Raw genomic sequence first — 9705 nt, forward strand, 5'->3', positions numbered from 1 at the left:
GGGGCGGAGGGGAGGGGCAGGTGAGAGGAGCTCCAGGGGAAGCTCAGGAAAAGGACACAGGATGGGCTCCCAGTTCTACCTCTGCTCTGTCTCCAGGACCCTAGGCGAGTCTGAGTAGTTTACACCCTAAAATTCCACGATTTCAACTTCTCAAGAACATGAATGAGTTTTAAAATGTCATTGTAGTTCCAAAGTGTTTCCCTTTATAAGATCATAAAAAGGGTTTTCTCATATACAAATTTTTCATAAACGCATTGTGCCAGCTTGACTGATTTATCTTTTTACTTGAATGAGTTTGAGTTGGCAAATGGTTTGGGTGCTATAGACACAATCTGAATTTTCTAAATTAAATCAGGCTCTTGATGTCTGCAGTATTTTTTAACAATTACGTGATTTAGCGAAAGCAGTCCTGTCAATTTAGCAATTTACACTGACTAGTTATCCACTGGCCGCCGTCTACAGCAATAATGATTGGTATTGCCTCCATATTCGAGGAAGAGAGAAGAAAAAGTTAAGTGATCAGCCCAAAGCAAGAAGTAATGTGAGAAATAGAAGTTAAATCTCAGCCCCAGGCTCCCGGTGCCCAGGCCCGTGTTCAGACAAAACACTTGGCTTTGAAATCACATTTGCAAAATTATGACATTAAGAGAAATCTGACATCGTGGGCTCCACCTTGCTCCTAACTTCCAAGCCGTCCTTGGTCACTCCTGGGTGTAGGCTAACCTGACTTCAGGAGGAATTTAGTTTATAGTTTAACCTTAAAGTAAGGATGATGGTAACCCTTCACAAAACCACCTTTTAAAACTAAATGAAAAGCCACAACATCAGGATCATGAGAGCAGTGGGGTTCTGCTAAGATATCGTTAAATGGCCACCAGCCATTGTACCAAAAGCCACAGATTTGTAACTTCCCCAAGTGTGACGCAGATGAACAGCAGGAGGTACCTCTCCAAGCTCAGAGGTGGACTCGGCGCGGCGCGGGGGGAACCTCTCCAAGCTCAGAGGTGGACTTGGCGCGGGGGGAACCTCTCCACGTTCAGAGGTGGACTCAGAGCAGGGGGAACCTCTCCACCCTCAGAGGTGGACTCGTGTTTTTATGCCCCTACAGTTTCATCCGAAACCAACTGGCAGCACCAATTGACCACAAAACTATCAGCGAAAACCCCTAACCTCCGAGTCTTTGGGAGACGGGTTTGGGTGGTAACTCAGTCTCCTCTGTCGATTAAACTCTTTCTTTATTGCAATGCCCCGGCCTCGGTGAGTTGGTTTTCTCTGTGCAATGGACAGGATGAACCCAGAGGGTGATTACAGCTTGTTGGAGTAGATGATCATTTTTATTAAGTTGGCTTCAGAACAGCCAAAAAGGGGCTGGAACTTTTATTTTTGAGCACCTTAGAAAGGATAAATCCTCACTTTGCCCTGCACGTGTTCTCGTCTTGAAAATAAAAGTTAAAATCTGATGGTGATGATCAGCTGGGCAAGTTAGGAAACTCAAGGCAGTCAGAAGCAGCCTGAGGCCTAAGGCCGAGTCCTCCAGTCCTCGCAGCTGTTTCAAGTCACACCCCATCCTGAGACTCAAAAGCCACATAATAGCCTAACTTGAGAATTTGATATCTCATCTCCTTCCCATTCGCCCATCTTTTGTTGTAAATAATTCAACGTCACATTTGCTCTAATTTTCTTTTGTTATATCTTTTTACTTGAGCCCTTCTCCCATTCATGTCCCTCACTAACTGGAAGGTCTTTAAAAGAAAGGTCTCTGGGTCTCTTTGTCATTTTGTCCCTTGGTTATTTTATTTATTTATTTATTTAAGGAGAAGTTTGGATTCAAATAAACTTTTTAAAAAACAAAAACAAAAAGAACTCATACCTAAATATGTTGGTATAAAAACTAAATTCTATAAATAATCCTTTTTTCATGCAAAGAATGGCTTTCTGAACAAATAACATTACTGTTACTATTAAATGGAAACACCTTATGATATAAAGGCAAAACTCTTCCAAATCATTTTCGGGGAAAAAAAAAATCATGAAAGTCTGAAATTAGCAAATGAAAACATTGCGTCCAGTGATGTTGTTTTCTAAATATGCCTGAAAGCTGTCATAATCTGTTTTCCTGGAACAATAAGAAAGTGGTTCCAAGCCCCCATCACTATCATTTTCTACACAAAGGTTATCTGTGCATTATATTCAATATAGAATTTTCAAATTTTGAAACATTTTATTATTACAGTAATGGCTATTGCCGTTTCTAACAGACACCCTGTCAGAAGGTTTAAAAAATGTATGCTTCGGTTCATGCAGAAAAAAAAAAAAACAAAAAAAAAAAACAAAGGTCAAAACTTTTAAAATGTCACTTCTTCTGCGTTTTGCATAGAAATACATTGGATCAGTGGGAGGCTCCCTGCCCACAGAAGGGGCTGCGGGAAGAATGCTGCCTGCTGCTGAGCCTCCAGTTTCCTGCAGCTGTGAGCTGAGCAGAAAGGCACTGTGGGAGTCTATTGTTGCCCCAGCTGGTAATAGTTTTCTTATTTTACAGTCAGCAGCCAAGGGGGGTTGGGGTGTCTCCGTAAAGTGCCTGAAAAAAATACATAACTCCTGCAAATAGATCACTTTCTGCCTCCTCCATGAGAAACAGGGGTCTATAAATGGTGTACTTCGTTTGGACCTACCAGTATAATCAAATATCACAAACAAAAGCCACCCCCAAAACCACCAGAGCTACAGATACTGTGCATTTTCCCGACAAACCTGGGCTGCGGGAAACACGGGGCGCGCTGGGGCCTGCAGGCTTGGGGACACGATCGTTTCTCCCATCTCCCATCAGCCAATTATTCTTTCCCGTTTACTTTGTTTGAAAGTCACCTGCCATATGTGGAAGGACTAAGGCATGAAACTAAAATTTTAATCTCAAGTGTTTTCAGCAAGGCAGGATCCCAGGCGCACGGGTCCTACGGAGCTTCTGAACTCGGCTTTTGTTTACCAGGCAGATCGCTAAGTGTGTACGAACGGTGGTGAGGCTGCCGAGTGTCTTCACCGCTGAAGTTTGAGCAATGCCCGGACCTCAGGCTTGTTTTGTTTTGTTTTGCACTGTGAATTGTCCATCGTGGTTTTGTTACCATGGAAACTCATTTTTGAAAGGTGAAAAGTCACTGACCTTTCGCCACTGCCACTGCAGGAATTAATATTCTAGCAGGTTGGGAGGAAGGAGGCGTCTTGAATGTAGGTGAGGCCGTTTTCTGGTGATGTCCCCACAGAGAACTGTCTAATTTCTACCCTTAAAGTCACAAGGGGACTAGGCTTACACCTTTTTTTTACACAAATCACCTTCAAATCAGATGTTTCAAAAATGAGACTATGTTGTGCGGAGACTAAAATGAAGCTATTAGGACCTTCATTTTTCAGAGCAACCAAAAGCATCAACTTTCTCATTTCCTAGGAAGCTCCCATGGCGGAGTTTTAAAATGTTCAGTGTGATGACCTGAATCTCTGGACACCCGAGTGGAATTATTTGTAGAAACTTACAGCAAACAGTCCTGGCGAGTGGAAACCAGCCTGTGACCACATAGAGACTCAGAGAGCTGAGGGAAATGTCCTGTGAATGGGTTTTTCTTTTAAGGACACTGAATAAATGAGATCTAGTGTTTATTCTGTTGATGGATCTGAGGACAATGTAAGTTCCAGGCACTGTTCCTGGAAAGGAGGAGAAAGCCACTTCTCCGGGTCACTGAGTGTTGACACAGTGCCTAGCGTGAGTGGCAGTGAGAACGCAGTAACTGCTCAACAAACAGCCACTCAATGAGTCGCCTCTGATGGTGCTTCCGGAAGCTTCAGCCATATGCTCGTTATGGCAAGTGTGACAGATGGATCGACAGCAGCTGTCCGCCAGGACTCATTTGCTTTGTCTTCCTAGGGGTTGGGCACGTGATCATGAGATGGTGTCAACCCAAGAGAAGCAGTCTTAACATGCAAACCCTTGAATACCAGAAAACGGCAGCTGCAAAGGGAAAAGATAAGAACAAGGGGAAATTTAGTATTTTAACTTTTTGCTTTCTGTATGGGTAAGAACAAAACCCCAGAAACAGAGGGCAGGCTAACTGGGTGATCAAAGACACAGAACAGGGGTTGGAGCATGCCAGGAGCTGAGAGTCCTGTTAGCAGAAGCATGTGAGCCGGGGAGCAGCTGTCCCCAGACCCCCGAGGTGCAGGATGCCGGGCACTGCGAACCACACGGGCCCGCCGTCCTCTCCACCTCGGGGCGATGACAGTATGGATTAAGGCTAACGTGCTTTTCCTCTGTCAGTCTTTGAATGAAATGTGGATACTTTGTTCAGAGCCTGTCTTTAAGGCTGGTGCGAAAGCAGGCCTCGGGAGAGATGGCCTGGCAGCCTGCTGCCGGGCAGGCATGTGCTTTTAGGCAGACACTAACTAAAACATCCCAAACAAATGAACATGGAGTGAGGAACGTGGCTGAGTCCAGGCCTCAGCTGCCAGATATGGCTCTGGGAGAAGGGAGGAACCGGTCCGCATCTCAGGAGGACTAGAGCAAGTTCTGAGCTTCTCTGTGGCCAAGGTAGGCTCATTCATCCCTGCATTCCAACTCCCAGCCCTGTTCAGAAACATCTATTGAATGAGCACATGAATGACAACATGAATGAAATCACAGTATATTGCCCCATTCCTGGGGTATGTGAAAAACAGAGGGAAAGGAATTCCAAGATACCCCTTCACCGTTCCAGCCTGACCTGTCCACCCCAGGCCTCATGACTGCACTCGGCCCCACCCCAGCCCTACCCCCTCTCCAGCAGTCACTAGCATAAAGATGGAAAGTCCAGGCAAAACAGCCTCAGTTCCAAAGGAACAATAAGAAACGGTGATGAAAGGAAATACATGAGTTTGCGGAAAATTTGTGTTCTGTCTGTTTCATCTGCCTGTTTTATATAAGTTCCCCTAAAATCAATGTCTGCATTTCAATTATCCCATTATTTTTATCAGGACAATGGCCTCTTTCAGTGACATTTATTCTTAAAATAGTAACACCCTCAGAGACTACTTTTGGCAAACTAGAAATCCCACTTGTCCTCTCGGGAAACAGCATCTGGAGTGTGGGCTGGGGGCAAATGCACCAAGATACGGTTGTGCTTCAGCTTTCTCATCGGTGACATGGGACTGGTCCCATCTCCCTTCCTGAATCCACAGGGTCGCCGTGAGAAGGATGCATCGACAATGCATGTGAGTGCTTTGGAAAGACTCAAGTAAAAGGCAGAATGGATTGTTCACCATCCAGGGCAGAGAGGACGGGGAGCTGTCCCCACGACAGAGTTCCAATGCCTAGGGCTGGTGGGTGTGGGGTCTGAGCTGCATGGAGAACTTCTCCTACCCTACTGACCAACATGTCCTGTCCTAGTTTACCAGGACCTCCTTGGCTTAGCTTCTAAGTCCCATGTGCAGAGAACACCCACCTCCCAGTTGTTTGAACAGTCACACCCCATTCTGCATTTACCATCCCTCTCCAAGCAATGGCCCACCAAGATGAGATAGTCTCCTCAAGAGGCTTTCCCTGGAAATAGGAGATTGTGGTCAGAAACCCCCAAGGAAGGCTTGACAACCTTAGGACACATCCTTTCCATGCCCAAAGCTGACATTTCAGCTACAGCAAATGTATATTCAGCAGCTTTTGTATAGGCCTTACTGGAGGGGCGGAGTTTTCCCCTTAAGAGGCCTGTCTCATTTGAGTGCTAAGGAAATGGAGTCAATGATTCGATCTTTAACCTCTTCTTGGGATTCAGCTCCAATGGTAAACGAGAGTCTCTTTTCCAAAAGTCACCACATCTCATTGCATCTTTTTGGCTCCGGCTAAGTCAAGTGACCATCAAGGAGTGAACCACTGGGGTAGGAATGAAAATACCTGTGATAGTGTCTTACTAAAATACAAGCAGGATGTGAAAGTATGGCAAGAAAAACACTGAGAAATTGAGAACAAAACTGTAATACAGTGAGCTAAACAGCCTCCAATGATCATTTATATAAAGTCCATCTCACACACACACACGTGTGTAAATATATGCGTGCACATGTAGACCAGTGGGAAGGAGTTTTATAAATGCTCAGAGTATAATCTGATTAGTAATACACAGATTAAGTTAGAACATAGACTATTAAGGGGTAATTAGTGATCATTATAATTTTTTGTAGTTGGTTAGAGGTAACAGTGTTGTTTTATTTTGTCTTCATAATAATGAAATTATACTCATATCTATAGTTAGAGAATGATAGGGATAGAACAAATGTGAGTGTCAACCTATCTGTTATCAACTTAAAAAATATGGTAAATAAGAGAAAAAATACTGGGTAGCCATGAACTTTGCAGCCTTTAGAGTTCATTCCAAATTAATAATAATAAAGATTGAAAGTTAGTAATGAAAGGCTGATTATAGTGTTTTAAGAGAAAAAAAGGGATGCTTCAGGGGAAATTCTAATAATTTTTCTGGAACTAAAAATGCTAAACTATCTTAGCTATAACTAGAAGTTATAAAGAGAGAACAGAGTAAAATAATCCAACTGGTTTATGTTATTTACTTTGCCTGAAGTAAAGAGTAATGGAATAGAGCACTTTGGTTTCTGGTTTTTATCCAGCAATGAAAAAGAAAGTATATGAATTATAAAAATGAGGAATGGGAGAATAGTTAGTAGCTGAATACAAAAGTATAGAAATGCCAAATTAACAGAGGAAAAATGGAAATAAATGGATCAAACTGTCCAAAATGAGGAAAAGAAAAAAAAAGAGCAAAGTATATACATATTTTAGTAAACATAAAGTAAGATAGAGGAATAAAATCAAGCCTATCACTTAATACACTAAATGTGAATGACATAAACTTCCCTATTAAAGCAGAGACTGTCAGACTGTGTTTTTAAAAATCCACTACATGTTGTGTAAAAAAAAATCTTTCTAACAAAGTGGTAAGAAAAGCTGAAAATAAAGGAATAGGCAAATAGATAATAGGACATGAAAAAGAAAAGAAAAAATAGTGATATTAATGAAAAATAATGAAGATAATGAAGAATTTAGACCTAATGGCTCTAAATGGGAAAAAGCAGGTATTTTGTAATAATAAAAGTGAGCCGTTAACCCAAATGTGCCAGTCAACATAATAACTAAATATAAAAAACAAAAATAAATAAGTTAACATGACAACAATTTCTATTATAATGGAACTAAAACATCCCAAACAAATGAACATTGACCTATATGATTTGTAAATGTTAAATGAGAACCTTCGTATGCATTCAATGGCCAATAAGTAATAAGAACTTTCTGAAATAAAATCCCACCTGCAGTCTAGTTTAGATTGTGAGCGTCAATACAAGAACTGATCTCAAGAACTATGTTGGGCTTCTCGGGTATCCCAGAAAGTCTCTAGTATTAACAGGCGCCCCAAACAATGCAGTGGCCCTTTGTTGAAGTGGTAGGTTAGTGGCTGACTTGGTCAAAGTTAAGGCCTGGGGAAGTGCTGTATTGGAAGCCCTGTAATCACTTACTTAGGGGTAACTAAAACTAACAGAATGATTTCGCTTGCTTACGAGAACTAGGACCATCACTAAACATATTCGTAAATAAGTGCAGTTTTCTTTCTCAATAGACACTACTTTGCTTCATGCATAGTCATGTTTGTGAGAAGTTTTATGTAAATCAAATTCTATTTTCCAGTTGACTAACTTACCATTTCAAATTTGTTTTGTTTCTTTCTTGATTGATTCTCCATTGACAGTGACTCTTACATTTTAGCTTTAAGATTTTCTTCCCTCAGTCTTTCCACTGAAGCATTAATGATCACTAAAACAAGTGATTAACTGCATTTAGAGACAACTGCCTAAAGGAAGCCTTCAGTGAATCCTCCTCTGACGTATCCTTTTGTTAAGTGAAGCCTCCCCTGTAATATAATAGTAACCCCACAATTTGTCTGTTCGGAAAGTGTCGTGGACACCTCTTTTGTTGTGTGGCATCTGCAGCCCTCCTCTGGAGCTACACTATTGGAGGTGGAAGCTCTGTGGAATCGCCCTTTCCCAGTCCGTGTGATCCCAGCACGGGGTGCAAGTCCCAACTCCAGGGACACATGACACAACCCAGGCCTAGCCAAGGACCCCAGTGCATTCTCTGCAGTTCCAGTGGTTCATTTCATGATGGGCACTTGACTCAGCCAGAGCCAAAAAGATGCAATGAGATGTGGTGACTTCTGGAAAAGAGGATCTTGTTTACCTTGGAGCTGAATCCCAAGAGGAGGTTAAAGATGGAATCATTGACTCCGTCTCCTTAGCACTCAAACATTAAGACCTAAGCCAACTTAGCAGAAATCAGAGCAAAAATCACCCAGCTCCTGATGACACTGTTTGATGTCTGTACTTCTCAGGCCAGAAGCTAGTCCTACCACTGAACTTTTCAGCTTAGGTGACCCAATGTATCTGTTTCTCATTTAGCCCAACTTACCACGGGTTTTCTCTCTTACAACCTCAAGCATCCCATCAGATATTGAAAGTCTGAATTGTAGTTGCTGGTAGGGGTTAGAAATGACCATTTATGTTGCATTTTAAAAAGCGTATCCAAAAACTGCTTGGGAAATGTTGGCAAAACAAATTTTTGAAATATGGCTACAGGAAACTATGATCTCCCTGCATAAAGCCTGTGTAACCTGTGATTGCTAACATGACTTCCTATTTTAAAAAGTATCCGTCACAGAAAAACTACATGCTCCTTTTTTGTACTATGGAATTTAATGTAAGAAAATATGCATTTTTGTGGACTGAATTTTCTCGTGAAGAACCATCTACTTATCCTCCAGGAATAACTGCTGACATCCCTTCAATCAACACCGGTTGCTCCGAGCAGCGCCTCAGAGCTGGTTTTCGATTTTCTTTCAGTCTTTCCCAGAACTCTGCGATCCCCAGAGGTTACAAATCTGTGTTGGGTGCTTTCTCTGCTAAAGAAGAGTTTTCTAATGGCACAGTTGAGATTTCAAAAAAGTCAGCTTCGAGAATTTTCCTCAGCACTAAATCATGTGCACTGAAAGCATTGGAAAGAACCCACACCCACACAGCACGGCGCTGTCTGCTGTGGCCCCTCATGGAGAGACCCTTGTAATTCAAGTCAGTGCACGCAGACCTGGGTGGTGCTGCCTGCACACCCGCCCCCGTGGCAGTTCCTGTCCTGGTGGCCTGGCCTGCCCTGCCAGTGGGAGCACCTCCCTGCTGCTGTCCAGGGGCAGACGCTGCTGTCCTCCTGGCCAGGAGCTGGCAGCAGCCCTTCCTCGAGTCACTCACCTTCGCCTGCCACCTTTAGAGGTTCCCCATCTGGTGGCAGATGAAAAGACCCTGGCAAACATTCTTTTATATCAGAAAAAAAACCACATCCAGAGGTTCCGGGTGAATTGGTGCGTGGTGGGGTCTAGGCTATCAGTGCTTTCTAGAAGCTCCCAGATGATCTTAAGGACGGCTGTGCTTGGGACCCGCTGGCTGTGTCACTGTTGCATTTGAAACCCTCACTGACCCCCACTGTTTACAGAACACAGCCCTGGCCCCCAGCAGAGCAGCCAAGACCTTCCTTGATTTGGTCCAAATTTACATTGACAGCCTCGTTCTTTGTTACACACATTTTCAGAGTGCGTTTCCCCTGCCCCGTTTATTTACTTGCTCCCAATTGCAGTGTGC

The sequence above is a fragment of the Mandrillus leucophaeus genome, unplaced genomic scaffold (genome assembly GCF_000951045.1).
Source record: "Mandrillus leucophaeus isolate KB7577 unplaced genomic scaffold, Mleu.le_1.0 Scaffold201, whole genome shotgun sequence".
Classification (NCBI taxonomy): Eukaryota; Metazoa; Chordata; class Mammalia; order Primates; family Cercopithecidae; genus Mandrillus; species Mandrillus leucophaeus.